This window comes from Phoca vitulina, unplaced genomic scaffold, assembly GCF_004348235.1.
Source record: "Phoca vitulina isolate PV1807 unplaced genomic scaffold, GSC_HSeal_1.0 scaffold7, whole genome shotgun sequence".
In the NCBI taxonomy this organism is placed as follows: Eukaryota; Metazoa; Chordata; class Mammalia; order Carnivora; family Phocidae; genus Phoca; species Phoca vitulina.
Window position 1 is genome coordinate 67,535,723 of NW_022589710.1, and position 27,711 is coordinate 67,563,433.

Genomic DNA, 27,711 nt, shown 5'->3' on the forward strand with positions numbered 1-27,711 from the left:
CTACTTGGGTTAAGGACATAGAGACAGGTTCATGTAATGATGGTATTTCAGTTCTGGGTTTCTGCTGGAAAGTTTACTATTATATATAAGTATATATATAATTTTATCATATTTTATATTTATGTTATATATAATGCATTACTTATAATGTTATGTTCTGAAATGTGTTTTTATCATATATTATGTCTATTTTTAAAAAAATAAATAGACGATCAAATTATTCCATGGGCAATTAGATAGGTAAGTGATAAAGCTAGGACTGTTGAGAATGTGCCATGAGGCCAGGTTCTAAATCTATACAATTCTGCATAAATAAAATTCATGACAATAATTATTAGGCTGTTAATTAAGAGTAGGGAGTATAATAGTTACAAGCCTTATTCCCGAGTCAAGTCTTAGATTCCATGATGTTTACATTGCCAAAAATTAAAAATAAAATGAACTGATAAATAAAAAGGAGTGCAGTTTTTGCACCAATAATGAGAATGTGATATGATCCAGCTTTATTATTAACCTGGCAATGTAAAACTCACGTCCACTTAGACACATCTAATAGAGACTATTTAGAATTGGCTTTTTCATTTACAGCATGAACACACCACAGCCAACTTAATAATTCTCTAATGGTGAAGGTCTCCATTGTCGCCTCTGTGGGTAAAAAGCACAGAGACCAATATAAATAACTACCAAAGTCCCTGTTCTCTGGGGAGATTGTTCATGAATTTCCAAGGAATCATTTTTAAAAACTGGCTTTATATATATGTATATATATACATATATATAAAATCAAAGAACACCAAGCATTGACCAAGGATATGAATATGTTATGAACCGAGGTTCATAGATTAGCCATTTTCAAGGCCACATAATAGTATGTCATTTTAGTTTCGCACCAAAGTATATTTAGAAGAACATCCCTTCCTTGATAGAGATCAAGGTTATTTACTTGTTGAAGGAGGAGAAAACATAGGACGATGGGAGAAAATAACATTATTCTAGTTGTGAGGGAAGAGGATGGTTCACAGTCGTTCATTTTACCATCTTTAAAATGTGGACACGTAAAGTTAAGAGACAAGCAAAAACCTGTTATCAATGTGAGGTTGATAGGAAGCACAGCTGTCGACCAATCCCCATGAGCAACCAGAGCTGCACTGAAAAAAGACATCAAATGTATTAGCTTTATGGGACAGGTGCTGATAGACTAACCTTAGTAAGAATCATTCCTCTCATTCTTGGCATTTGTGACTCCTGGCTATTGACGGTAGTATAATGTATGCATGTAAAAATGAGGCAGAAAGGACGATATGAATGAAGAAGACCAAAAAATGCCAAGTTTACGGGCACCTGGGTGGCTTAGTCAGTTAAGCGTCTGCCTTTGGCTAAGGTCATGATCTCAGAGTCCTGGGATCAAGCCTCCCCCACCCCCACCCCACTGGTTAGGCTCAGTGGGGAGCCTGCTTCTGCCCCTCCCCCTGCTCCTGCTCTCTCTCTCTCCCTCATAAATAAATAAAACCTTTAAAAAAAATTGCCAAGTTTGGATCAGTGATGAGTACCCTGGGGTGTCTGAATTAAAGATTTTGATGAAGCTCGGTAGCTCTGAGGTCATTCCAAGAAGAGGTCTAGTTATTCCCTCTGTGGTGAAGGTACTTATGAGGCAAGAAAGGAATATTCAGGATCCTGTTCTTAGGCTTTGTGTTCCTTGGGTGTGGGATGTTTTTAATCACAAATGAAATAACACCTGATTAAGGAAAGAAATGAAGGGATGAATGATGACAAGGAAAGGCACACATCATTCAATTATGAGAGTGTGTTTTGAAACCTTTCTGAAGCAGTGAGGTCTAGGAAAATAAGTAGGTCAAGGTTTTACTCTATTCAGCAGGGAACAAATGGAAAGGTATGCCCAAGATTGGATGTTGTGATTATGAATTGATGGTGGGTTGCTGATGGTTCATTTTATTAAGAAAAGGGAAAGATGTTTGCATAAGTAAATAATAAGGCTCTAATTGAAAAAAAAGGTTATGGACCAGTGATGAGAATAGGTCCTATAACAAGATGGTTTACTGTGAGCATATGATCACATGTTAATATTATTCAAAGTTTTGTCCAGTGAGTTATAATTATAATAATGACATATTATATGTTATTGTAAGCATATGAATAGATTCATATTTTATTTAAAAGGTGAAAATCATACACCAGTGAGGACCCTTATTATGGAATAAGGATAATGATTATCCTGTTTTACACTACTGTTTGCATATTTTAAAAAAGCTAGGCTTTTCCTGCTTTGTATAATACACACAGACAGATGCATAGAGTAGTTATTTCCTTTCTGAGGGGCTACGTATTTTACCATTTCGCTTTTTCTTTTCTTTTTTCTTGTTTTTTGTTTTTAAATCGAAGTACAGTTAACATGCAATGTTGCGTTAGTTTCAGGTGTACATCATAGTGTTTTGACAACTCTATGTTATGTGGTGCTCACCATAATTGAAGCTACCATCTTTGCCTTTTCTTTCTTTTAAAAAAAATTATTCATTTATTTTAGAGAGAGAGAGAGTGAGTGGGGGGAGGGGAAGAGGGAGAGGGAGAGAGAGAAATCCTAAAACAAATTCTCTGAGTGTGGAGCCTGAAGTGGGGTTCGATCCCAGAACCCTGAGGTCATGACTTGAGCTGAAATTAAGAGTCGGATGTTTGACCAACTGAGTCACCCAGGTGCCCCTGCCTTTTCTTTATATAATGAACAACAGGTAAAATTATTCCATGAGTAATTGAATGAATGAATATACTAAGTAGAGTCAACCATGGACATGACATGGTTAATAACAACCAAGTTGTTATTAAAAATACGCCATGAAACAAGGATTTAAATTTATCCAATCAGTACAAGAAAGATCCATTGAAAGGACAATGTAGAGGTTACCTATGTAAAGTACATGGGCATGTTTATAATAGTCATAGTCGTTACTTGTGGGTTGAATGGTAGATTCAGTGGTGTTCATTATATTATTTAAAATTAAAATTAAATGATTAAGTAAAGAAGCAGTAGTGATATTCTTGAGCCAATGAAAAGAAGCAAGTTTTATGTTTAATCTAGAACTCTACAAACATACCTAAATTTATTGTTTTTTCATCATTATTATTATTTTTTGTTTTTTTTCATTATTTTTAAAAAGCCTGATGTTTATCTCAGAATTGAGACACCATAGTTGATTTAATCATATCTAATGATGAAGATACATTTTCAAAATGTATGTGCTTGGTTAGGGGAACTTGCTCAAGGGTGTTCACTGAAGTATTTCAGGTAATAAAGAGGTACATAGAAGTATAACATTAAAGAATGCTGTATATTACCTATGACCAGAATAGATTATGGACCTTAGATAATGATGATTAATTCAATTCTGTACAATTAATGACTCCTTAAGAAAAGATGGAAGATGTTTCATACATGTTCACACATTATATTTACATGACAGTGGATTTTAATATTCATCCCTTCAAATGATTCAGGGAGCACATGTGTGCTCCTCTGAAGGTCATTGCAAGAAGAGATCTAATGTGTTAGCTTTATGGGAAATGAACATATGAATAGATCCTAGTAATATTCAAGATACTATTTTTGAGCTTTTATGATTTATATGTATTGACTATATTATTATTGGAACAGTGAATGAAACAATAAACAAAAGGATAAAGGACTGAAGAAAAAGAATGCAAAGCTGGGGACAATGATGAATCCTGGAGTGGGGATTGAGTCTGAATCTAAACTTGTGTAGGATGTGGGGAAAGGGGAACCCTCTTGGACTGTTGGTGGGAATGCAAACTAGTATAGCCACTCTGGAAAACAGTATGGAGACTCCTCAAAAGGTTAAAAATAGAACTGAGCTATAATCCAGCAATTGCACCACTAGGTATTTACCCAAAGAATAAAAAAAATACTAATTTAAAGGGATACAGGCACTCCTATTTTTGTAGCAGCATTATGTACAGTAGCCAAGATATGGAAGCAGCCCAAGTGTCCACTGATGGATGAATGCATAAAGAAGAGGTGTATATATATATATATATATATGAATATTACTTGGTTGGAGCTAGAGAGTATTATGCTAAGCAAAATAAGTCAGTCAGAGAAAAAGAAATACCATATGATTTCACTCCTATTTGGAATTTAAGAAACAAAAAATGAGCATAGGGAAAAAAGAGAGGCAAACTGAGAAACAGACTCTTAACTACAGAGGACAAACTGATGGTCACCAGAGGGGAGGTGGGGGTGGGGTGGGGGAACAGGTGATGGGGATGAAGGAGGGCACTTGTGATGAGCACCAGGTGTTGTACGGAAGTGTTGGAATCACTAAATTGTACACCTGAAACTAATATTACACTGTAGGTTAACTATACTGGAATTTAAATAAAAACTTAAAAAGATAAAAATAAAAAATAAAAATAGAACAAACAAACAAAATTATATTAATCCTTGTCTGGAAATCTGTGGACTACTGCGAAAAAGAGAAAAGGTAGACTCTTTGGGAAATGAACTCATGAATGGATAAGGAAATGTGTAAATGAACAAAGATATGGACGGCCACATGTGGACCAACTATGAAGTTATGTAATAAAACAAAGATTATTATTAGTGTATATTTAAAACACTGGGTTCCATGGATAAATCAAAGCTCTGAACTCTTCCATAAGGACAAGTATGGACAGATAATACCCAAGAGTTCATGTTGCTGCTTTCATTCTTTGTTTGGTGGTTTTAGTTAAGAAGGACCAAAAAAAAAAAAAGAAAGGGGTTTACATAAATAAATAATTGTTTAAATATTGTCTTATTGAGAGAGGGCCAAATGTGAATCCATATTGAGGATGTGTCATATGACCAGAGTTAACAGTTAATATAACTGTATTCACTAGTGTAATTTTTTAAAAAAAATCAAAAGAGGGTTTAGTAATGAGTTATGTCTCTGGGCCATGAGCATGTAGACTGGATATTTAATATTCCTGTTCCGTGCCTTGGTTTTCATTGGTGCTGACATATTGTCATAAGGGAATGAAGGAGTGCATTTCTATATAGGTTAATTATTCAAAAGAAGGCTGAGCAAAGGCCAATGAGGAATATGTGTTATGAACCAGAGATAATGATTGCTCCTTTTATACCCAAATGTTGTCCAGATAAAAAAATAGAACTCGCAATTCATTCCACTTTGGGTAAAGTACACATAGAATTTTTTTTTAAGTTTTAATTTACATTCCAGTTGGTTAACATACAGTGTATTATTAGGTTCAGTTGTACATGGAAATTTGCATGGGGAAATTCTTTAGAAAAATGGGTAAGTAATTGATTTATTTTATGCCTAATTATATACATGAATAAATAAATGAATCAGTATCAATCAGAAAAATTTGTGCTTCATTGGTGAGAATATGCAATAAAATAAAGATTTACATTTATCCAATTTTGTACAAGTGAGGTCCATTAAAAGCAACCACTGAGTTGTTAAATTTATGGATAGGGGGTAGGTAGACAGATATTTATGGTAGATAATGGTTCATATTCTCATGTTGGTGTTAATTGTGCTGTTTAAAAAGAAAAATTAAGTAAGTCAATAAATAAGAGTGCGATTCATGGACAATGATGACATTTCTAAAATGACCCACGTTCGTGATTGATCTGATACTGCAAGACTAACCTTCACTTAAAAAAAATCTAACTGTAGGCTCTTTCTCTTTTGAGAGTCTGCATTTTCACCAAGTGAACACACCACAGATGATTTAATCATTCTCTAATGCTAAAGATCTTGGCTTTCACAAACCGTGTGGGTAAGGAAAGAAGAAATTGATGTAAGTAGCAGAGTTTATATTCTTTGGTTGGGAGGTTGGTTTATGGCTATTGCTTGAATTTTCCGAAGTAATGAATGGATATATTAATGAATAAAAAGCCAAGTAACACCAGCACAGACCCAAATTGAGATTTATGATTAATCTGATTCAGTACTACTGAAATTCAGAAAAAAAGATACAAGGTATTTCATTTGTTTTCAGGGTTCGTCCACATTGTGTTTTATTTTTGCATTGCAATACATTTAAGTACTTCTCCATTGATAAAGATTTAAGCTGTGAATTCCTTGAGGAAGGAACACACAAGAAGATGGACAAAATAGTTGATGTTCTAGATGTGGAGAAAGATTAAAGTTCCCATGGTTATTTCTTGAATCATCTTTAAATGTAAAAGAGCCAAGCATGGACCAATGAAATTGATATGAAGCAAGGATGTTAGCTAATTTGTATTTGCAAAGAGCATACATATATATTGCAAAAAATGTCCTTGTCTGCGGGAAATGGGCATAGAGCCAGTTCTTAGTGATATTCAAGGGTGTTGTTCTTGGGCTTTTTGATTCATGAGAATGGATTATATTGTTATTAGTGAATCAATGAATAAAGGAATAAGGAATTCATAAATAAAGGAATAAAACAACGTTCAGTATAGATTAATGATGAGTATTCTGAGATGTATGAATCGAAGATTTTAATTAAACTCTATAACTTTGAGGTCCATTAGAAAAAAGAAATCTAGTTTATTTCTTCTGTGAGAGAGGGACTTAAACAGCAAAAGTTAGGAGGAGTCAATGATCTGTTCCTGAGCTTTAGTTCTTAATGTCTGTGAAACATATCCTAAGTAAAGCAATGCAAGAACAAAGATGAGTAAATGAATGATGACTAATTATGTGAGTCTGCAATGAAACAAGAATTATTATTATATTAGTTCCTGAAACTCTGAGTTTCTTCATCTAAATAGATCAAGTCTATCTTACTTTTTTCCATAAAGAATATGGATCCTATTCCATGAGAATCCATGTTGTTTCAGATTTCTGGTAGGTAGCTATTGTTGGTTCTGTTTAGAAAAAGAACAAATCCTTCACACTAAAAACAATTGTTTAAGTAAGTGCCTAATTGAAAGAAAGCCCAGCATGGACTAATATTGAGAATATGATCGCAGCTATGATCAAACAAATCCTGTTTGCTGACTATTATTTGAAAAAAACAAAAAGAGTCTAATAGGTTATATCTGTGGACAATGAACATATGGACAGATACTAGTATTAGTCAATGTTCTTGTCCAGTGCCTTAGTTTGCCTTCACTTTGAATGTATTGTTAAAAGTTAATGAACAAATGAGTTCATATATTGGTTAATTATTTAAAAGAAGGCAGAGGAGTAGGTGTCTTGAAACAAATATAATGATTAAACCATTTTAGACGAAGAGGAAGAAATCTAGACTTACCCCACTTTGGACAAAGTGGATATCAGCAATTGCATGAACTGGTATTTCAGTTTTGGAGTACTGGCGGGTTTTACTATTTCTCTTTAAACAATGAATAAATAATCAAATTATTCTTTGATTAATTAAGAGAGAAACATGAGTGAATCAATAAATAGGGTATAAATTAGGGTAAATCTTCGACCAATGCTCATGGTGCACTCTCTGCAATGCATGAGTATGGACCCTTAAAAAAGATCAGTGAGGCTGTGAACCATGTAGTTAGGGAGTATATAGATGGATAGTAGTACTAGTTACATTTAGTTATTTAGCAACTAGTGGGTGGTGGGTTTAACAGTGTTCACTACATAAATTAAAAATTAAATGGTAAATAAGTCAATAAAAAATAGAGTCATTCTTGAGTCAATAATGAGAATGTGGTAGCAACTAAGGTTTATTCGTCTAGTACTTCATGACTCCAGTCCATTAAAAAAAGTTAAGTCTATGCTGTTCTATTCTTTATAAAAAGTGTATTTTAATTCATGGAACAAAAACACTATAGCTGATTTAATTATTCAATAGTAATAAAGATTTTAGTTTTTACCTTTGTGGGTAAGGAGCCTAGAGACTGTAGTAGATTATAGTCAGAATTTATGTCCTTGGTTTAGGTGGTTTGTTCATTATGGCATCATGTCAAAGAATAAATACTTAATACCTAAATAAAATCAAAAGATGCTACACAGGGACCAATAATGGAAACCAACCAAAGTGTACAATTAATCCAACTCAGTGCAACTGGGTTTATTAAAAATCATGGAGGACTTTTATTCACTTTTAGGGCTTTTAATGTTGTAGTTTGTATCATGGTTAATTTAAACATTTTTTCAGTGATAAAGATCTAGGTCATTTACTCTTCAAATGTCAGGGGGCAAGTTTGGACCAATGATGAGTATCCTGGGGTGTCTGAATCAATGATTTTGATTAAACCCTATAACTCTGAGGTCAGAGACCTAGTTAACTATATAGTAAATCAGCTTACAGCAGAGGTTAGTAATATTCAGGATTTTGTTCTTAAGCTATGAAGGTTCATAGGTCTGGATTGTAGCACTATAAGTGAATTAATAAATGAATAAATAAATACATAATAAAAGACAAAGTGCCATATGTGGCCCAATTATGGGAATGTGTAATATGTTTATTATTATTAATATTTTCTGAAGCACCCAGTTCCATAATATATTGATTAAATCTGATACCTGTTCAGGACAGGAACATATCCAGATGAGTACCAGGAAAGCAATGTTGTTTTGTTCTGTGTTGTCGTCTTCAAGGTGCTGGTTGCTTGTTGAAAACAAGAAAATATGATCTGTTTGGTTATATCTGGGAGTAATGAGCATATGAACAGCTGTTAATTCTATTTAAATTTCTAATCCGGTTTGTATGTTTGTAGATATTGATGATATTGTGAGTGAATGTATAAATACATTTACGTCTCAACCAATTATTTTGAAGAGGGTGCAGCAGGATTTTCTCAACCCCTCATTACTGACATTTTGGGCTGGATAATTCATTGCCCGGAAGGCTGCCTGTACTTTGTAGAATGTTTAGTAATTTCATGGCATCTCCTAGATGCCAGTATTGACCCCCCACCCCCAGTTGTGACAGTCAAAAATATCTACAGGCATTGGTAAATGTCCTCTGGTAGCAGATTTTTTGTTTTAGTTTTAGTCTTTGTAAAAAAATTCTTTATTTAAATTCAATTTAGTTGACATACACTGTATTATTCATTTCAGAGGTAGAATTTAGTGATTCATCAGTTGAGTATAACACCCAGTGCTCATTCCATCAAGTGCCCTCCTAAATGCCCGTCACCCAGTTACTCCTTCCCCCCACACCTCCCCTTTTGCAACCCTCAGTTTTGTTTCCTAGAGTTAAGAGCCTGTTATGGTTTGTCTCCCCCTCTGTTTTCATCTTATTTTATTTTTCCTTCCCTTTACCTATGTTCATGTGTTTTGTTTCTTAAATTCCACATATGAGTGAGTCCTATGGCATTTGTCTTTCTCTGACTGACTAGTTTTGCTTAGCATAATACCCTCTAGTTCAATCCACGTTATTGCAAATAGCAAGATTTCTTTCTTTTTGATGGCTGAGTAATATTCCATTGTAAATATATATACCACCTCTTCTTTATCCATTCATCTGTGGATGGACATCAGGGCTCTTTCCTGGGTCGTAGGGTAGCTCTATTTTTAATTTTTTGATGAACCTCCATACTATTTTCCAGAGTGGCTGTACCAGTTTGCATTCCCACCAACAGTGTAAGAGGGTTCCCCTTTCTCTGCATCCTCACCAACATCTGTTCTTTCCTGACTTGTTAATTTTAACCATTCTGACTGGTGTGAGGTGGCATCTCATTTTGGTTTCGATTTGTCATGGCATGAGTCATCACAGAGAATGTAAAATAAGGATTTAAATGTACTCAATTCTGCAAAAGAAACATCTGTTGAAATTACCTTTTATTCTGTTAGGACTATTAAAATATAAAGATATATATTTTTAAAGATTTTATTTATTTATTTGACAGAGAGAGACACAGCGAGAGAGGGAACACAAGCAGGGGGAGTGGGAGAGGGAGAAGCAAGCTTCCCGCGGAGCAGGGAGCCCGATGCGGGGCTCGATCCCAGGACCCTGGGATCATGACCTTAGCCGAAGGCAGACGCTTAATGACTGAGCCACCCAGGTGCCCCTAAGATATAAAGATATTTTTGATAGATATTGTTTTTATCCCTATGTGGTGTATTCAACAGTGGCTAGTACAGTATTTAAATGTGAAAGTAAAATACTAGACTAATTAAGAAGTACCAAAGTTTACTACTATCTAATTCCACGTAATTAACATACATTAAAAACCTAGGTTAATTCTACTTTTTCCTTCACAGAATGAGCATAAGACAGCAGACTTATTCATTTTCTAAGAAACAACATCTTGGCAGTTAGCTCTGTGTGTAAAGAACATAGAGACAAATGTAAGTAAGACTGAGTTTCCATCCTTGGTTGGGATACTTTGTTCATGAGTGTTTAGTGGTATATTGAAAGAATAAATGTCCATAAAAGGAATAAAAATCTCCAAATATGGACCAGTGATGGGAATATGTTATCAATCAAAAATTACTTCTAATTGTCACAATTGAGGTGATTTAAAAAGATAGTCATTTCATTCATTTTCAGAACTACTTAATATTTCATTTTATTTACCTCCACAGAGGACTCAAACATTTCCCTATTGGGGTAGTACTGACTGACAGCTGTTTTGTGTGGCAGCCTATAAGCAAATGGAAGACTTTGTTTTGAGATGTGATTAAAGATGGTGGTTTCATCACTTTTCATTGAAACATCTTTAAAACATGGGCAATTAAATAAAATAAAGCCACAGAAGGACCAATGGTGAATGTGGATTTGGTATGAGGCATAGATATATAAAATATATATATACATACATATACACATAATATATATACATAATATATAAAAAGAACATGTGTTCTCTGAGGTCCATTGTAAAAGGAGATCTAGTCTATTTGCTCTTTGGGAAAAGAGCCACTAGTGGGAGGATCTTGTCCTGGAATTTTATGATTGTATTGTTATTTATGGATCAATGAATAAATAAATAAATGAAGATATTAAGGAAGAAAAACGTGCCTGGACCAATGATGAGTACCATGGGGTATCTGAAACAGGAGTTTTGATTAAACCCATATGCAACTCTGAGGTCCATTACAAAGAGACACGTAGTTATTCCCTCTGTGGGAAAGGAGCACGTGGTACCTTGTGCTTGGGCTATCGTGGTTCTTAGTGATGGACTGTATTTTATTATAAAATTGACCCACAAATAAAAAAAAATGTGTCAGTGAATGAAAAAAGGAGGACAATTTTACAATTATTATTAAGGAATGTAATGCAACATGGTGTAGTATTATTAAAATTTGGCTGAAACTCTGACTTCTAATAAATGAATAGTAAATGAAAGGGGTATATGGTTATTTGTACATAATACTCAGGAGTGTTTGTTGGTGGTGGGTTGCTGACTGATTCTTTTATTAAGGAAATGGCAACACATTTACTCTATAATAGTTGGTTAAATGATCACATAATTGAGAGCCAAGCAGAGACCAATGATGAGAATGATTTATATGACAACACTCATCATTGATCCAATCTTTTTTAAAACTAACTTTTATTAAAACAATAAAAAAGAAGCAAGCCTTTTATTGATGGTAATGACTACGGCCACACATAAATTTTGTTCAGTGTTTTTGTCCAGTGGTTAAGATCACAGATATTAGTGTATTTGTATAAGAGAAAGAAAGTATAATTTTATATATTAATCTATTTTTAAAAAGTCAGCAAACCATGGACCAATTAGCAACACATGTTTAAATATGAGGATTTTGATTCATCGTAGTTTTCCAATGACAAGTATTCTAAGAAAAATTTTAGGCTCTTCCATTTTTTGAAAGGTGCATCTGCACTTTTCCAAATTATTGTGATTGGTTCTGGGTTGGTGTTTAACCATTTTGAGTTTTCTTTAGAAAGATGGTATTATTATTCCCTGAATAATAAAATCAACCAGTAAGTGAGTGAATCCATAAATCCATAAATACGTGTAGTGGAGGATTGGGAGATTGTACCAGGAAACAAATAAAATATGTTAAATTCTACACAAATAAGTCCAATAAAAAGGTGATCATGGCTCCCCCTACATAGGTAGCAAATAAAGTCAGATGTCTCTAATTGGTAATTTTTATTTTATTTTGTGTTGAGCAAGGAATTCAATAGTATTCCTATTATTTAGTAGAAATTTAACTAAGTAAGAGATACCATCCTTGGGAAGATGATGAGAATGTGATATGAAATAGAGCTTCTGGTTAACTAGTCCTCTTCACAAATTTCATAAGTTTAAAAAAGAGAGTTCTGCTTTCACTGTGTTTGCAAATTGTCTTCCCTCCCCCCTTTTCCCTTTGTTTGTAGAATGAACACAAAGCAGATTTAATCATTCTGTAATCCTCAAGACCTGGATGTTAATTCTGGGACTGAGAAGTGTAAAAACTGATGTAAGTAATATCAATGTTTGTGTTCAAGGCTTAGATGGGGGTTATTTATGGGAGCCCACTAAATTAGTTCAATAAAATAAGTAGTTAAATAATATATGAAATTAAGGAATGCCAATCCTGAGCCCCATGATTGGAATGTGTCACGAATTAAAATTTATATTTACTTTGACTCCTCTCAGCTAAGGACCATTACTAACGTGATGGAGGGCATTTCACATATTCTCAAAGCAGTCTATCTTCCCATTTAATATTCTTGCCACATTTGCTTAGTATGTTCCTTCACTGACAAAGATCTTAATTATTTTTTTTTTAAAGATTTTATTTATTTATTTGAGAGAGAGAGAATGAGAGAGAGCACATGAGAGGGGTTAGGGTCAGAGGGAGAAGCAGACTCCCTGCCGAGCAGGGAGCCCGATGCGGGACTCGATCCAGGGACTCCAGGATCATGACCTGAGCCAAAGGCAGTCGCTTAACCAACTGAGCCACCCAGGCTCCCAAAGATCTCAATTATTAACGCTTTGAGGCTGGAAGACCTCGGAAGATGGCAGATGTCAGTTTTGTCCCTTGTGGGTTAAGATGAGAGGTCTGTGGTTGTCGATGACACCAGCTTTCACGTATGGGCAAGTCCAGTGAAAATGAGCAGGTGGACACCACTCATAAGTAAGGGACTGATATGAAGCAAGCTTGCTGATTAATCCCTATGAGTAAAACAGAGCTTCATTGTGAAAAGTGAGGGACTATTTGCTCCCCATGAATGGGGGCAATGAGCAGATCTTGTTTGTCTTTCAGGCTTTTGTTCTCAGTTTTGTGTCATTAAAGGTGATTGATTGTAGAACTGTTAACCATGAATCTGTGAATGAATGAATCCATTCAAAAGGCGTAAGTGAATGAAGACCTAGCAAGCTGTGCCTGGATCAATGATGAGTATTTGGTGGAGGTATCTGAATCAACACCTTTGATGAAGCCCTCTGTGTAACTCTGAGGTCCATTACGGAGAAGAAACCAGTCAATATTCTCTGTAGAAATTAGCTAATAGTAGAAGTTAGGAAAATTCAATAAACTTGCCCCAGGCTTTTGTGGTTCATGGATATGGATTGTATTATTTCAAGTCAATCAATGCGTGAATAAAGAAAGAAATGAATACATGAAACACTAAAAGCCTCCTCATGGGACAATTAGCAGAGTGCAGTAAACACTATTAATATCAATACAATCCTGAAGGAAAATGGAAAGGCTTACTGTGTAATCCCCTTTTATATGGAACATATTAGTGTCTGCAGCTAAGAGGCAGTGTTTGGAGTTTTTGTAGTTTGCTGGGGGGTTTTTTAAACTAAGAAAAAGGAAAGTGTTTGCCTCAGTCAATAATCTGTTAGATAAGCATCCCCTTAATAGGTGTTGATACAGGTAGATATTTGTAAACATTATAGATCTTAATCTTGGGCTAAGGTGGTGGACTTAATAGTATTTATTATATTTTTTATCACTAAGAATTCCATACTGGATTAATAAAGAACTGCATGTTTGAGCCAAAGTTCTTATTGGTATCTAGCTCTGTCTGATTAACAGCCATTAAAAAATTCTAAATGTAGTCTATATCTGCTTTTTCCTACCTAGAGTGAACAATAGCACTGCTGACTCAATCATTTAGTAAGAGTTATTATAGTCAGCCAGGAGCATGAAGACTAATATATGTAAGTCCCTTAGTTCACATTCTTTGTTTGGATGGCTTGTTCATGGGTCTTATCTGAAGAATTTCAAAGTGAATAATTGTGTACTACACACACAAAATAAATAAAACACTTCAAGTGTGGACCGATGATGGGAATGTGTTATAAACCAAAAATTATGTTTAATCTAAATCAGTACAATAGAGGTAATTTTAAAAGAAGATAGAAGTTATTTAATTTATTTTCAGAGCAGTTTAATATTCTTTATTTTTTACCATGGTTGATTTAAGCATTCCCATATGGGTAGAGCTAGCTGATAGCTCTTTCGGGGCAGCCCAGAGGTGATTGAAGATGGTGGTTTCATTATTTTTCATTGAACCATCTTTGACATATGGACAAATTAAATAAGAAAGGGCCACACAGGAAGCAGTGCTAAATGTGGGTTTGATACAAAGCAGGGAGTTTGATCCATCTGCATGTGCAGCTTTGAACACCATTACAAAAAAGATGAATTTATTAGCTCTTTGGGAGAAAAGCCTAAAATTCAAGGATCTCGTTTTTGGAATTTTGTGATTGTATTATTATTTGTGAATTGGAATATTAATCAATAAACAAAAAAAAATTTCCTGGTATGGACCAATGATGAATGTCATGGGGTTTCTGAAACAAGAATTTTGATTAAACCCATCTGCAACTGAGGTCCATTACAAAGAAACACCTCATTATTCTCTTTGTGGGAAATGAGCCTACAGCATCTTATTCGTGGGCTTTTGTGGTTTGGGGTATGAATTGCATTATTATAATATAATTAGCCCATGAATAAAGAAATATATCAATGAATAAAGAATAAGAGAGATATACATGCATTACTTTTAAGGCATATAATGAAACGTGGGTAGTTATTAAAACAATTTTGGGATATTTAGTCCCAATAAATTAGTAGTCAAGGTTTTTATCACTTTGGTAAGGGGCATATGGTCAGCTGCGCATAAGAGTCAGTGTTTTGCTTTGTGTTGAGGCACATTGCCAATTGATCATTTTATTAAGGAAAGGGAAATATATTTACATAAGTAGTTGATTGAATAAACTATGTAATTGAGAGGGAGAGCATGGAGCAATGATGATGTTTTATACAACCACACTCATGATTAATGCAATCTTTTTATGCAGTTTTATGTAAGCAAACAAATATTAAAGAATCAGTTTGCTATTCTTCTGGGTAATGACATAAGGACAAATGTAAATATTATTCAAGGTACTTATCCAGTGTGAGTGGGCTGACATATATTGAAGTATAATTGTAAGTGAGCAAATGTATTTGCATTTATATCAGTTTTTTAAAAAGTCAGCCAACAATGCACAAAAGGAAAGCATGCAGTTGGATGTAAAGATCATGATGTATCATGTTTTATACAGTTGATATCCATAGGAATTCAAAGAGCTCTAGGCCTTTCTAATGGTGCACATAGACATTTATAAATAATAAGTATTTTGCTTCTCTTTTGATGGTTGTTTAATTTTTGGAATTCTTTTAGAAAAATGAAGGGATGGCCGTATTATCCCAGGAGTAATTAAATAGAACAATTAGTGAGTGAATTAATAAATATATTAAGTAGGGTCAGGCTTGGATCCCTGGTGAGATTGTGCCTTGAATTGAATCTCCCACGTATCTAATTCTGCACAAATAAAGTTCAACTAAAAAGATGATCCTGGCTTTTACCTACATGGGTAGCAGGTCCAGACAGATATTCCTAATAATTATAATTATTTTTCTTCTGTTTAGTCCTAGGTTCAGTGTGTTCATTCTATTATTTAAAATAAAAAAATCACACAAATTAGTAAATATGAAGTAGAACTCTCTCTTCCAAATGTTTAGAAAATTATGGAAATTTAGGTTTATGGTTGACTTTTGATCATTTAAAATAGTTAAATATAGACTGATTCTTTTTAAAGTTTGCCTTTTACTCCTCAGAATGAGCACAATCTACTAGATTTGATTATTATCTCATGGTGAAGATCTTGCCTTTTATCTCTTTGGGTAAAGAGAGAAGAGATCAATGTAAGCAATAATCAATGTTCATGTATTGCTTGGGGGCTTGATCATGGGTATTCACTGAGATGTTTGGAAAGAATAAATGGCTGCATACATGAGCAAATTCAAAGGTGGTCATACGTTGACCAATGATTAAAATATGTTATGAATTTAGAATTATGATTAATCCATTTCAGCATTAGTAAATTTACTGAGATGAAGGATGAAAGGCATTTCAATAATTTTCAAAACACTTTTATACTCCATTTTACTTTTGTTCCACAGTTGATTTAAATACTTCTCCGTTGGTTGATACTATTATAGACTATGAACCCACTGAGGGGAGAACATAAGAAAATGGGAAATTTTGCCTTTTTCTTACTCATGGTACAAAATGGTAGTTCACTGTACCATCTTTAAAACATGGATGTTAAATGAAAGAGCCCAAGCAGGGACCAATGACTAATAGAATTGAGATGATGCAAGGAAATGGATTAATTCATTTTTGCAATGCTGAGGTGGATTGCACAGAGAGAGCTAGTTCTGTAGCTCTGTAGGAAGTCAGCTTTCATGGACATATTCCTATCTTCAAGGACCTTCATTTTATTTTCCTAATTCATGCACACTGAGTGTATTATTAATGAATCGATGAATAAATCAGAACACTATATTAAATGAAGGCACAGAATACCAAGTCTGGATCAATGATGAGTGTGCGTGGGGCATCTGAATAAAATTTTTGATTAAACCCAGTCTGTAACTCTGAGGTCCATTGCATCTATGGGAAATGTGCTTATAGATGAAATTAGAAATATTTGAGGTGGTCTTGTTTTGTGGTGGTGTTTTATTGTTCACAACTATGAATTGTATTATTATAAGTAAAGTGTAAGTAAAGATAAGGGCTGCACCTTATCCAATCATGAAAGGAGCTAATGAATCAAGGATTATTATTAATATTTTTCTGGAATTTTGAGCTAAAATAAAGCAGACTAAGGCTGCTCCTCCTTTGGGAGCATATAGATGGATATATGTGCACCTCAGTGTTTTAAAATGTTCTGAGGTGGTGGTGAGTCAGTGGCATGTCTTATTTTAAAAAGAGACAAGAAAATTACATATTGCATAGTAATCAACAATATTTAATTGAATATGTATATTCAATTATAATCTAGCAAATTATGATAAGCCCATTAGTATGAGATGATTTTAATAAACAAGATTGAACATAATCAATGATAAAAAATAAAATACATTATTAAATAATTATTGAAACGTAGAAAAGGTCTAAGCATGAACATTGGAGAGGTGAGTATAGTAATTGTGTTCATAGACTTTTTCAAAAGAAAAATGGAAAAATAAATAACTAAAAATGAAAGAAAAATGTAAATGTATTTTGTTGATTTCTGCAAATGAAAAGCCAATGGATACATTTAGTATCACTTAGCCTTCTTATGAAGTATCCTTAGGGTTCATCATTATTGGTGCCATTATTAGTAGTGAGTAAAAGAATAATTGTATATCTCAATCCATTATTTAAAAGAATGTAAACCATGGGTCAGTGAGGAGCACATATAATGTATGAAGGAGCATGATTAACCCTGTTCTATCCTCTTGAAGTCCACTTAAGTAAAAAAGATCCAGGCCCCTCCTTCGGGGAAAGATCATATAACCCCCATTCTCTAAATACATCTTGCTGTTAACATTTAAATTCTAATTAATTAAAAATAAAAATTCACACCCTTCGTAACACTAGCCACATTTCAAAAGATATGTGGCCAGTAGTTACCATATTGAATAGTGCTAATAGAGAATACTTCCATCACTTCAGAAAGTTCCATCAGTGCAAACAGTGCTGAGATAGAAAGTTGCATGTAATAGTATTTAGTTTTGGGTGGTTGATGGCTCTACCATTTTGTGTTTTCTGTAGAAAAAAAAAAGAGTAGATAATTAAATTACCTTAGAGTTATTTAAAAAGTGAGTAAATAAATTAATTGATAAACACAAGAATTAAAGTATAGTATGGGGCTCATTGTTCAGATTGTTTCATGAAATAAGAATTTAAATTCATCCCAAGTTTTCCCACTGAAAGATTATCTGAACTTTTTACTATTTGGTAGGTTATAGAGACAGATATCAATAATAGTGCTAGTTCTTTTTGTGTTCGGTGGTAGATTATAAAAGATCTTCTTTATGTTATTTCACACTAAAAATTGAGTAATTCAGTAAATGAAAAGGATACCACTGTTGTATTGATGAAAATGTGACACGAACCAATATTTATGATTAATCTACTAATGCAGAACTGACTTCTACTTAAAAATCTAAAATTATACTTTTCACTCTTTTAAAAATCTACCTTATCTTCCTGGATGAATACTCCACATTGGATTCAGCCATTGTCCAATGAAGAAGATCTTGACTGTTACTTCTGTGGGTAAGAAGTAAATGTAACAGTCAAAGTTTGTTCTTGTTCGTATGGTTTGTCCATATGTGGTCACTAAGGTAGTTAAATAGAACAAAAGGCTATATACACAAAAATAATAATTTAAGAACACTAAGTATGGACCAATAGTGGGAATGTGTTCTGGGGCCAAGGAGTAGAATTAACCCATTTCAGCACAACTGAGATGCATTTTTTTTTAATGGAAGGCATTTAATTAATTTTTGGAACTGTTTGCTATTCCATATTATTTCTAAACCACAGTGGATTGAAGCATTTTCATTTTGATAGAGATCCAGGCTATTAACTGTTTAGAGGAAGGAGCTCTCAGAAGGTAGAGCATACTGTCTGTGTTCTAAATGTGGGATACAATTATGGGTTTTTTATTACACCATGCTTAAAACTGGACATTAAATGAACATGGCCCAATCATGGGACATTTTTAATGATGGTATTGATACGAAGCAAGGTTCACACGGAGATCTAGTCTGAAAGCTCTGTGAGAAATCAGTCTAGAGACAGATTATAGTTCTATTGAGTATCTTGTTCTGGGAGTTGGTGATTCATAGGAAAATGAAGGTAGAAATGAATGAAGAAAAAGAGTGCCAAGTGTGGACCAATGATGAGATTGGAGGGTGTCTGAATCAAAAATTTTGATTAAAGCCATCTGTGACTCTGAGGTCCATAATTAAAAAGTGGCCTCGTTTTTTTCCTCTATGGAAATGAGCTTAGAGCGGAAGTTCAGAATGTTCAAGTATCTTGATTATGGGCATACACACTTTATGGGTATAGATTGAATTCTTGTAAGTAAATCATGCATGAATAAATTGAAGAAATATAATAATGAGTAAATATAAAGAAATCTGGGCATAGACCAATTATGAGAGTATATAATGAAACAGGGATTGTTATTATACATTTCTGTGGCCCTGAATTCCAGTTAAATCTATTTCTAACGGCTGTTGCCCCTTTTTGGAAGGAGTGGGTAGGCAGATGTATGTAAGACTCATGTAGGTGGTTGTTTGCTGGTTGGTTGTTTTTATTTAGAAAAGGAAAAATTACATACATAAATAATTCATTAAATACTTAATTGGAAAAAGAATGAGCATAGTTCATATTAGAATGTGCCTTATGAACAGAGTTATTTATGTATTTTTTTAAAAGATTTTATTTATTTATTTGACAGAGAGAGACAGTGTGAGAGGGAACAGGCAGGCAGAGTGGGAGAGGGAGAAGCAGGCTCCCCGCTGAACAGAGAGCCCGGCGCGGGGCTCGATCCCAGGACCCTGGGATCATGACCTGAGCCGAAGGCAGACGCTTAACGACTGAGCCACCCAGGCACCCCACAGAGTTATTATTAATCTACCTCTGTTCGCCGAACTTTATTAAAAAGGAGGAACAGCTCATTTTTAAAGCTCTGTGGGTACTATAATAGACATGGAGACAAAATAATGTTTTTCAAGTTTCCTATCTAATATTAGTTAATTCCCAGATATTGATGAATTGTTATATTTGAGTAGATTAAGTCCTAACCATGGTTTTTTAAAAAAAGGGGGCAAAACATGGCCCAGTAAGAAGCAAGAATAATGATTAATCTTTGTTTATACTACTGATCGTCTCTTCGTAGCTTGGGTATGGGCATGTGGACACTTGCACATGAAGAGCGTTTCTATTCTGGGTTGTTCATGGGTTTACCTGTGTGTGTGTTTTAGTATATTTTAATGTATGATCAAATATTCCCTGAGTCACTCTATAAATAAGTAAATAAAACAATGAACGATTGAATTAATATATGAGGAGGGTCAAGCATAGATCTTGGTGAGAATATGCCATGAATCACAAATTTAAGCTCATCTATTTCTATACAAATTGAGTCCTTCAGAAAAAAAATTGTCTAGGCTCTTGCCTATGTGGGTAGGGGGTCTCTAGACAGATAAGTGCAATAGGCAGAGTTTTTATTTTTGCACGATGAACTCAACAGTATTCATTGTATTATTTAAAATTTAAATCAAGAAATAAATAAGGAATGATGTTCTTGGGTCAGTGATGAAAATGAGAAATGAACCAACTTCCTGATTAATCTTGTACCACACAACTATTGTCCTTTAAATCATTCTAAATCTAGACTGTTCATTCTTTTGAATATTGGCACTTGACTCCACAGAATGAAGACAATGGTTGATTTAATTAGTCTCTACTGATGAAGATCTTGGCTGTTATCTTTGTGGGGAAGGAACCTAATGACTAAAGTAGATAATAGTCAAAAGATCTTGTCAATTGGGGTGAATTTTTCATTAGTGTTCGCTGAATTATTTAAATTAAACCATACACAGATCAATGATATGAATGTGCCATGAAATAAATATTATTGTTAATCCAATTCAGTACAATTGTAGTTGAAAGTAAGATGGAAGACATTTTATTCATTTTCAAAGTAGATGAATAATCCAACTTATTTTTGCAGTGCATTTGACTTAAACATTTATCCAGTGATAAAATCTAAGGCTGCACTGTTCAGTGTGGTTGCCCCTAGCCACACGTGGCTATTTAAGTCTAAAATAATTAAAGTTCAGTGAATTTTAACTTTAGTTCTTTAGTGTGCACTAGCCACATTTCAAGTACTTAGTAGTTACATGTGGCTAATGGCGACCATGTGAGAACCCAGTTATGGCACATTCATGTTATGATGCAAAGTGCTACTGGATAGCTCCTCACTGAAGGAGTACATAGAAAGATGGAAGATAGTTGGAATAGGATGCACATGAAGCTGGGATGTTAATTGATCATTCCTTGCTGAGGGCCACTGCAAAAAAAACACTTTTGGGAAAAGGTCTAGTTATGGGAAAAGAGCCTATAAATAGACCTTGGTCATACCCAAGGATCTGGTTCTTGGCTTTTTAAAAATTTGTGGATATTGATTTTATTACTGTTGGTGGATCAATGAATGGATCAATAAACAAAGGTATAAATGAAGAAAAAGATTTCTTAACCTGGATCAATGATGAGTACCCTGGGGTGTCTGAAATCAAGGATTTTGATTAAACCCTGTAACTCTGAGGTCCGTTACAAAAGATTCCTCTCTGTTGTCTCTATGGGAAATGAGCTTATTCTAGGAGTTAAAAATACTCAGCAGTTTGTTCTTGGGCTTTTGGGTACTGTATTTTCAGTAAATCAATGCATGAATAAATCAAGAAACAAATAAATGAATAAAGACAAAACGGGTTATTCCTGATCCAAGTAGGAGAGTATGTAATGTAATATATGTAATATAAAAATCATTGTTAATAAATTTCTGAAGCACTGAGTTCCAGTAAAGTAAATTGATTAAAGCTGACCCTTTTGGGTAAAGAGAATTTAGATAAATGGATATAAGAACCCACGTTGTTTTTTTGGGTTGTTGGTTTTTTGTTTTACTAAGAGAAGAGCAAAACATTTACTTAAAATTAATTATTGATTAAATAACTGCATAATTGAGAGAGGGCTTGCACATGGACTTATGTTGAGAATGTGTCATATGACCAGTTACTACTAATCCAATGATCTTCGCTATGTTTTAATAAAAAAAAAGAAAACAGGAAAAAAATAATCTGATCTTTTTTTCTGTGCCTAAGAAACTATGGACAGGCATTAATATTGTCCTGTTTCTGTGGAGTCACAAATATTAGTGATATTATTGTATATATATAAAAGAATAAGTTAACGTTTTAATCAATTATTTGGATCATGAGAAGCATGTGTTATGAAGCAAGGACAGTGATTAATCCAGTTCTACACAATTGCTCTCCAGATAAAGAAAATAAGTCTTATGCTCTTAAATTTTGGGAATGGTGAATATATTTAGATAGGATTTCTTTTTCTGGTTTGGTGAAGTTTCTTTAAAAAAGCAGAAGATAAATGACTCCATATGTAACTGTGTTCCTACATACACATGTAGAGGTGGGATAAGGATGCACAATTGTTGAGAATGTGCTGGACTCTAGGATTCAGATTAGCCTAGTTCTTTCCAAGCAAGATCCATTTAGAAAGAAGATAGAGCGTCACCTGGCCAAGTAGGAGACATAGAAACAGATATGAGTAGTAGTCATGGTTCTTATTCTTTTATCTGGTGCTGGTTTCAGAGGGGTTCTTTGTATCAGTTAAATGTAATGGGTGGATCAATCAAGCAATAAATATGCTGTTTTGAGTTTTAATACATAACAGGCACTAAGGTTTATTTCTAATCATTTATTGTTGACTTGACCAAAATATCTGAATCTAGGCTGTTCTATATCTATCATCTATATCATTGAATCTATTTGCTTTTATATTTCCTTTATACTCTACAGAATGGATGCATGATGAATTAATTATGGAGTGTAGAAACTTATGTAAGTAACAGTCAAGGTAATTGCTTCTGGTTTGGCAGTCTGTCATGGGTGTTAACTCCATTATTGAAAGGGAATAAATTGCTACATATACAAATAAAATGAATGAAGGTCATGTGTGAGCCAGTTCAGCACATCCGTGGTCAATTAAAGAGAAAAAAGCAAGACCATTTTATTCATTTTCACAGTTAATTATTCAATTAATTAGTGTAAAATGTATTATTCAATTTCAATTTTGAGTCACAGTTGATTTAAACCTCCCTTTATGGAGACATTATTTGGTCACATTCAAATAGTAAAATGGTGTTAATATGAAGTATTGTATTAATCTCTATAGGAAATATTATGGACAATTAAGATATAATCAGTGGTATGTAATTCTGTACAGAAATGTTAGAGATATTCAAGGATCTTGTCTCAAGTTTTCATGACCTTTATGCATTTTATTATCATTAGGGTATTGATGAATTAATCATTAAAACATGTGCACATGATTGAAGATAATGAGGGCCAGTCCTGGACCAATGATGATGACTGGTGGAGTATGAGTCATGGATGATGAATACTATGTAACTGGAACTCTGAGGTCCAGCACAATAAGAAATCTAGTCTATATCTTCTGCTGGAAATGATCCAATGAAGAGATGTTAGGAATATTTAAAGATCTTCTTAGTTTTTGTGTTCACAGAATTTGATTCTATTATTGTAAGTGGATCAACAAAAGAATCAAACAAACAAATAAAGCAAGAAAATAAAGCATTATCCAATTTTGAAAATATATGGTGAGGCCAGAAATGTTATTAATATATATTAAAAACACTGACTTCCATTAGGAAATAAATGTCCTAAAGGTGTTATCTCTTTGGCTAAGGTTGATATGCACAGTGTAAATCATAGCCTATTTTCTTGTTTGGCCAGGGCCTTGTTCAACGTTGTTTGTTACCTCAAGAAAAATACATAACAATTTAATACATACTTAAATGACAAATAAAATGAAAGGAGGCATGCAAGGATAAATGGAGAGAATATTTCAAATCTTTTTTATCATCTGTTTTTATACTCTCAGAGTGGATGCTCCCAGCCAGTTTAAGCATCTCCATGGTCTTGAGCTCTCTGGTTACCTAGGAGCCTAGAGATCAATGTGAGTATGGTCTAGGAATTTGTCGTGGTTTTGGTCCTTTTAAAGGATCCATGAAAGCCAACCATGGCCCAGTGATAAATATGGCATTGTCCTGAACACTATTGTTGATGATTGCAAAATTAAGAATGATTAATGAGAGATATAATCAATGTAGTAAATGATCCTGTAGGTAGCTATTAGAGATACTTAAAAATCTTGTTCTTAAGTTTTTGTGATTCAAAATTACCTAATTACTAATGAAATGAGGAATTAATCAGTAAACAAATGTAGAAATTAGTGGAGAAGAAGAGGGCCAGTTCTGGACCAATGATGACAAAGGGTGGCGTATGAGTCATGGATGATGAATATTACGTGTCTGAAACTCTGAGGTCCAACAAATAAGAAATCTAGGCATTCCTTCTGTTGGAAATAGTCCTGTGGACAGATATTAGGAATACACAAGGATTTTATTATTTTACTACGTATACCTGGTTTCGATTTCATATCTATAAATGGTCAATGATAGAACCATAAATAAATATATAAATCAGTAAATATAAAAAGATGAAGCATTGTTAAACTAAAAAAATGTGGTGAGGCAAGAAATACTATTAATATTAATTGAAATCACAGAAGTCCATTAAGAATTAAATGGATCAACTGTTACCTCTGTGCAGGGATCATACAGGCACTGATTAATAATAGTCACTTTGGTTGTCACAGACCAGTCTCATGGGCGAATTTGTTCATTTTGTTAAGAGGAAACTAAAAAAATATTATGAAAAATTAGTAAATAATCAAATGGGCGAGTCAATGAAATGTGAAAGCAAGGCTAAATGGAGAGAATGTCTCAATTTTTTAAATAATCTCTTCTGCTTTGTACTCCTCAGAATGGATGCACTTGAGCTGATTCCCTGTGGTTGGCTCCATTGTTAGGAACACAGACACGAATGTGAGTAATAGTTATGATGCTCTTAGTTTGAATGGTTATTTTTTAAAAAGAATATTCAGTGTTTTAATAAGATGTATTTTGTATAAGCAAAGAAAGCCAACTGTGGCCCAATGAGAAATATGCTACTATATGAAACATTGAGGATAATTAATATAAGAAATATACTAAAGTGGTAAATGATTGTATAGGCAGATGTAGGGATATTTAGAGCCTTTATTCTTGTTTTTTTTTTAATCATAGGTATTTGTTTTATTATTATCAGGGAATTGGTAAATTAATTCATAAACAAATATTGATGAAAGTGAAGAATAAGAGGCTCAAGCTTGGATCAATGATGATGGCTGGTGGCGTATGAATCATGCATAATGAATGATACGTGTCTGGAACTCTGAGGTCCAACAAAGAAAATCTAGTTTACTGCCTCTATTGGAAATGGCCCTATAGACAGATGTTAAGAATATATAAGGACCATGTTCTTGGTCTTTTTGTTCATGGGTTTTGATTCTGTTATCATAATTGGATATATTAAAATTATAAACAATTAATAAAAAATATAAATAAATATGAATAAGTAAAACATTGTTCAATCATGCAAATGTGTCATGACATAAGAGAATCTATTAATAGATGTTAAAAACATTGAGCCAATTAAGAAAGACATGGTTCAAAAGTGTGACTTCTTTGGCTAATGATTATATAGAAAGTACACATAATGATCATTGTTCCTGTTCTGGCTCAGTGACAAATTTGATTTTCATTTTCTTAAGGGAAATATTAATAAATATTACCCCAAAATAATAAATACCTAAATTACTGACTAAACAAAAGGTGAAATGGAAGGATTAATGGAGAGATAATATCTCTTTCTTTTTTTTCATCTTCTCTGCTCTGTACTTCTCAGAGTGGCCACACCAAGCTGATTAAAGCATCTTCCATGATTATGAGCTCTATATGTAGGAGATGGAGACCAGTGTGAGTACAAACTTCTTATCTTATTTTGGTGGTTTGTTTAGGAGTTAGGTATAATATTAAGAAATACTTAAATTTAATAAAAAAAGGCCAACCATGGCCCCATGATAAATATAGAATTGACATGAAACATCATATTGATTAACTACTATTTGCAACATTGTAGATGATTAATGAAATACATCTTCAAGGAGGCAATGATTCTATGGTCAGATGTTAGGGATGCTTAAGGGTCTTATTTTCAAGTGTTTTTGATTCATAGATGTTTATTTTATAGTCATTGATTTATTGATAAGTTAATCAGTAAAGAAATGTAGAAGTGAGTGAAGAAAAAGGGCCAGTGTTGAACCGATGATGACGGCTGGTGGCGTATGAGTCATGGATGATGAATACTATGTGTCGGGAACTCTGAGGTCCAACACAACAAGAAATCTAGTCTTTTTCCTCTGTTGGAAATGACCATAGTGATATTAATAACATACGAGGATCAAGTTCTTGGTCTTTGTGTTCATGGATTTTGATTCTTTTAGTATAAAGAAATGAAAGAATCAATAATCAAATATAAATAAATATGACTAAGTTAAGGATTGTAAATTATGAAAATTAATAAATAGCTAAGTGGATGAGTAAATGAAGTGTGGAAAACAAAGACAATGAAGATAAGGTCTAATTTTTTTTTTTTTTTAATATCACCTTCTGTATTTTCCACTTCTCAGAAAGGATGCCCTGGAGCTGATTTCAGGATTCTATCATGGTCACAAGATGTCTGCTTGTCTATGTGTTTGGTGCATTGAAGAGTGAGTTTTTATGGGTATACACTCTGTATTTGAAAAGTATAAAATATAATAAAAGAAAGCCACCCATGGTCCATTGATAAATATGGATTTGGTATTACATTGCATTACATTGATTAGTCCCTATATGAGACTTTAAGGGTGATTAATCAATGAAATATATGATGTAGTAAATGATTCTATGGACAGATGTGGGACCATTCAAGGCCTATATTTTAGGTTTTTTTTTTTTGCTTCATAGGTATTTATTTTATTACTATCAGATAAATTGATGAATTAATAAAGGTAGATGAGAGTGAGGAATAAAAGGCCAAGGGTGGACCAATGATGATGGCTGGTGTCGTATGAATCATGGTTGATGAATAGGTCTGGAACTCTGAGGTCCAACATAAAAAAAATCTAGTTTATTGCCTCTGTTGGAAATGATCCTATAGACAGATTTAGAATTTCACAGGGATCTTGTTCTGGGGTCTTTGTGTTCATGAATTTTGATTCTATTACAATAAGTGAATTAATAAAAGAAAAAATGTAGTAAGGCAAGAGTGAGAGAGAAATAGTTCATGGGTATTACCTCTACATAAGAATGTTGTTATAGATAATATAAACAATGGCCAGTATTCTTGTTCTGGATTAGTGGAAAGTTCAATGTTTGTTTTTCTTAAGAAAAAGTAAAATGCATATTACCCTGAATTAATATTACTGAGTAATGAAATGTAGTGAAAGGATCAATAGAGAATATGTCTCATTAATGTTATTATCTATTCTGCTTTTTACTTTTTAGAATGCACACACCCAAGGTGGTTTAAGTAGTATGCCTTGGCCGTGATCTCTACATTTGCCTGTAGGAACATGGAACCAACGTGAGTAATAGTCAATGTTTTCATCTCACTTTGGGTGATTTCTTTAGGGGATTCTATTTAATATTTAAAAACAAGTATTCAGTGAAACAGAAAAGACCAACCATGATCCAGTCATGAAATTGGAAATGTATGAAACATGATGTTGATTAAT

The 27,711-nt window shown here is 33.7% G+C and overlaps 1 long non-coding RNA gene, 12 other non-coding genes and 2 pseudogenes across 13 annotated transcripts in view; all 15 read left to right on the top strand.

Annotated features, from left to right (window-relative positions):
• The window catches only part of LOC116633300, a 66,217-nt gene that overhangs the window by 30,534 nt on the left and 7,972 nt on the right, over window positions 1-27,711 (top strand). The window contains exons 12-22 of the long non-coding RNA XR_004299610.1: window positions 5,732-8,300; window positions 10,194-10,280; window positions 12,283-12,365; window positions 13,155-16,091; window positions 18,455-18,495; window positions 22,827-22,868; window positions 23,932-24,006; window positions 24,876-24,937; window positions 25,839-25,909; window positions 26,623-26,703; window positions 27,482-27,560. This is a non-coding gene — a long non-coding RNA (uncharacterized LOC116633300). The remainder of the gene's footprint in view (window positions 1-5,731; window positions 8,301-10,193; window positions 10,281-12,282; window positions 12,366-13,154; window positions 16,092-18,454; window positions 18,496-22,826; window positions 22,869-23,931; window positions 24,007-24,875; window positions 24,938-25,838; window positions 25,910-26,622; window positions 26,704-27,481; window positions 27,561-27,711) is intronic.
• LOC116633431 lies at window positions 1,536-1,607 on the top strand. Its single transcript, XR_004299709.1, has one exon. It is a non-coding gene; the product is annotated as a small nucleolar RNA SNORD113/SNORD114 family (small nucleolar RNA).
• Window positions 6,482-6,553, top strand: LOC116633428. Its single transcript, XR_004299707.1, has one exon. It is a non-coding gene; the product is annotated as a small nucleolar RNA SNORD113/SNORD114 family (small nucleolar RNA).
• Window positions 8,190-8,261, top strand: LOC116633421. Its single transcript, XR_004299702.1, has one exon. It is a non-coding gene; the product is annotated as a small nucleolar RNA SNORD113/SNORD114 family (small nucleolar RNA).
• On the top strand, window positions 10,955-11,029 carry LOC116633418. The gene has a single exon (XR_004299700.1). It is a non-coding gene; the product is annotated as a small nucleolar RNA SNORD113/SNORD114 family (small nucleolar RNA).
• Window positions 13,276-13,354, top strand: LOC116633424 (annotated as a pseudogene).
• Window positions 14,665-14,737, top strand: LOC116633427. The gene has a single exon (XR_004299706.1). It is a non-coding gene; the product is annotated as a small nucleolar RNA SNORD113/SNORD114 family (small nucleolar RNA).
• On the top strand, window positions 16,762-16,837 carry LOC116633420 (annotated as a pseudogene).
• Window positions 19,114-19,187, top strand: LOC116633413. Its single transcript, XR_004299695.1, has one exon. It is a non-coding gene; the product is annotated as a small nucleolar RNA SNORD113/SNORD114 family (small nucleolar RNA).
• LOC116633417 lies at window positions 21,493-21,565 on the top strand. Its single transcript, XR_004299699.1, has one exon. It is a non-coding gene; the product is annotated as a small nucleolar RNA SNORD113/SNORD114 family (small nucleolar RNA).
• On the top strand, window positions 23,383-23,457 carry LOC116633389. Its single transcript, XR_004299674.1, has one exon. It is a non-coding gene; the product is annotated as a small nucleolar RNA SNORD113/SNORD114 family (small nucleolar RNA).
• LOC116633383 lies at window positions 24,306-24,380 on the top strand. Its single transcript, XR_004299669.1, has one exon. It is a non-coding gene; the product is annotated as a small nucleolar RNA SNORD113/SNORD114 family (small nucleolar RNA).
• On the top strand, window positions 25,262-25,336 carry LOC116633390. Its single transcript, XR_004299675.1, has one exon. It is a non-coding gene; the product is annotated as a small nucleolar RNA SNORD113/SNORD114 family (small nucleolar RNA).
• LOC116633398 lies at window positions 26,251-26,325 on the top strand. Its single transcript, XR_004299682.1, has one exon. It is a non-coding gene; the product is annotated as a small nucleolar RNA SNORD113/SNORD114 family (small nucleolar RNA).
• On the top strand, window positions 27,018-27,087 carry LOC116633407. The gene has a single exon (XR_004299689.1). It is a non-coding gene; the product is annotated as a small nucleolar RNA SNORD113/SNORD114 family (small nucleolar RNA).